Source organism: Canis aureus, chromosome 20, assembly GCF_053574225.1.
Source record: "Canis aureus isolate CA01 chromosome 20, VMU_Caureus_v.1.0, whole genome shotgun sequence".
Classification (NCBI taxonomy): Eukaryota; Metazoa; Chordata; class Mammalia; order Carnivora; family Canidae; genus Canis; species Canis aureus.
The window spans coordinates 11,725,235-11,728,429 of record NC_135630.1 but is presented as its reverse complement, the minus strand read 5'-3'; the positions used below and the strand labels follow the sequence as shown (position 1 = coordinate 11,728,429).

The 3,195-nt window shown below is 36.7% G+C and overlaps 1 pseudogene; it reads left to right on the top strand.

The window, feature by feature from the left end:
• The first annotated feature begins 1,082 nt into the window (after window positions 1-1,082).
• Window positions 1,083-2,387, top strand: LOC144291893 (large ribosomal subunit protein uL4 pseudogene; annotated as a pseudogene).
• Window positions 2,388-3,195: the final 808 nt, after the last annotated feature.

Sequence of the window (3,195 nt, the reverse complement as noted above, 5' to 3'; positions counted from 1 at the left end):
ATTCATGATTCAATCATGATAACTTGTGCATTTTTAGGAAATAGTTTTTTTTTTTTTCCCGAGTTATCTGATTTGTAGTTTATAAGTGTTTATAGCAATTTGCTATCACACTATGTATTTTGGTGTTATCTGTTATATTATTTTCTCTTCTGTTTCTCATTTTGGTGTTTGAGGCTTTTCTTTTTTTCATATTATAGTTAAAGCATTGACAATTTTGTTTATTTTTTGGAAAACCTGGTCATTACTTTCAATGATATGTTATTGTCCATTCTATTTTATTTATTTATGATTTTTCTTTGTTATTTACTTCCTCTACTAAATTTCAGCTAAGTTTCTTCTTTTTCTAGTTCCTTGTGGTATAAAGGTAAATTGTTTATTTGAACTTGTTTCTTACATTTATAGCACAAACTTCACTCTGATGTCTGCTTTTGCTGCATCCCATAGGTTTTGAAATACAATGTTTTCTTTTTCTTTTGTTTAGGCAGATATATTAAGCTACCATTTCATTTCTTATTTGGCCCATTGTGCAGCAGTGTGTTAATAATTACAAATTAAATATTTAATATTTACATTGTAGATTTCCCAGCTTTGTTTCATTACTGATGTTTAGTTTTGTACAATTATGGATGGAAAATATACTTGGTGTGATTTATCTTTCTAAATTTGTAATATTACTTATGTGATTTAACTAGGGATTCTTTTGTGTGTACTTGAAGAAAATTGAGTATTCTATTTTTCTTGGATGGAAAGTATTTTATATAACTTTTAGAACCATGTATTCTGAAGTATACTTCAAGTAAAAAAGGTTCTTGTTGCAAAAGAAAAATAAACAATAACTCTAACTGAAGGCATTTATTTAAAATAAAACGTATCAGAGGGGAGGTGGGGGTAAAATAAGGGGATTAAAAGGACACTTACTATGATGAGCATTGAATAATAGTGTATAGAATTATTGAATCACCATATTGTACACCTGAAGCTAATGTAAGACTTTATGTTAATTATACTGGAATTAAAATTAAAAACCTAATAAAAAGTAAAAATAAAGTTTTCATTAAAAAACAGAGAGAAGGTGAGGCCCTCTCCTCTCCCCGCGATGGCGTGTGCTCGCCCGTTGATACCTGTGTACTCCAAAAAGGGGGAATCATCTGGCAAAAATGTTACCTTGCCTGCTGTGTTTAAGGCTCCCATTCGACCCAATATCATGAACTTTGTTCACACCATCTTGTGCAAAAATAACAGACAGCCATATGCTGTCAGTGAATCAGCAGGTCATCAAAGCAGTGCTGAGTCTTGGGGTAATGTCAGAGCTGTGGCTCCAATTCCCAGAGTTTGAGGCGGGGGCCTCACTGTTCTGGCCAGGGTGCTCTTGGAAATATGTGTCATGGAGGTCACATGTTTGCACCAACCAAAACCTAACGCCTTTGGCACCACAGAGTGAACACAACACAAAAGCAATATGCCATCTGCTCTACCCTGGCTGCCTCAGCCTCACCAGCACTGGTCATGTCTAAAGGTCATCTTATTGAGGAAGCACCCAAACTTCCTTTGGTGGTTGAAGATAAAGTTGAAGGCTACTAGAAGACCAAGGAGGCGGTTTTGCTTCTTAAGAAACTTAAAAGCCTGGAATGATATCAAAAAGGTCTATGCCTCTCAGCGAATGAGAGCTGGCAAAGGCAAAATGAGAAACCATTGTTGTATCCAGCGCAGGGTACCCTGAATCATCTACAGTGAAGACAACGGTATTATCAAGGCCTTCAGAAACACCCCTGGAATTACTTTACTTAATGTAAGCAAACTGAACATTCTGAAACTTGCTCCTGGTGGGCATGTGGGTTCTGCATTTGGACTGAAAGTGCTTTCTGCAAGTTAGATGATCTGTATGGCACTGGGCCTAAGGCTGCCTCCCTCAAGAGTAACTACAACCTTCCCATGCATAAGATGCTTAATATAGACCTCAGCAGAATCTTGAAAAACCCAGAGTTCCAAAGAGCCCTCCGAGCACCATGCAAGAAGATTCATGGTAGAGTCCTGAAGAAGAATCCACTGAAGAACCTAAGAATCATGTTGAAGCTAAACCCATATGCAAAGACCATGCGCGGGAACACCATTCTTTGCCAGGCCAAGAATCACAAACTCCGGATGGATAAGGCAGCAGTGGCCTTAGAAGCCAAATCAGATGAGAAGGGGGTTCCAGGCAAGAAGCCCATGGTAGGGAAGAAAGGAAAGAAGGCTGTTGGTGTGAAAAAGCCTAAGAAACCTTTGGTAGGAAAAAAGGCTGCAGCCTCCAAGAAACCAGCAGCTGACAAGAAACCTGCAGAAAAGAAACCTACCACAGAAGAGAAGAAGCCCGCTGCCTAAAAACTTGTATTTGTTTATTCCATAAAACTCAATCATTTTGGACAGCTAATTTTAAATAAAGACCTGATCAAATATAGTGAGAAACAAACAAAACAAAACAAAAAACAGAGAAATATATTAATTCCAGAGGTTTTCTCTGTAATCCATCAGTCTCACCCAAAGGTTCATATAAACCAAAAACTAAAAGATAACCTTGAAACCTATTTTCTTCATCTGCTTCATGCAATCAAACAGCAATCCCTGTTGATTATATGTACAAAATATATCAAATCCAATGGCATCTCTCCTTCTTGCTACACAGGTCTTATAAAAACTTATATTCTTCCAATAACTTCCTAAACTTCTTTCGCCCCTTTTATTCTCTTCTCTTTCACTTATTTTCTAGATATAGTAGCCTTATAAAAAAATAAATGAGGGGTGACTGGGTGGCTCAGTTGGTTAAGTGTCTGACTTGATTTGGGCTCAGATCATGATCTCAAGTCTGTGAGATCGAGTTCAGTGCTGGACTCCATGCTTAGCAAAAAGTCTGCTGGAGATTCTCTCTTTCCCTCTCCCTATGCTCCTCCCCCCATTCTTAACATTCTTAATTAATTAATTAATTAATTAATATTTGTTTGAAAAAAGAAATATTCTTTACAATAGCTTATATAAACTTGGACTTATCTATTTCTTTGCAATTTTGGTAGAAAATCCTATAAAACATTTATACAGTTTCTTTCTCTTTCCTTCTTTCATTTTTCTTTTCTTTATTTTTCTTAAGAGAGAAAAAGAGAAGGAGGAGGGGCAGAGGGAGAGGAAGAGAGAGAGAGAGAATCTTAAGCAACCTCCATTCCC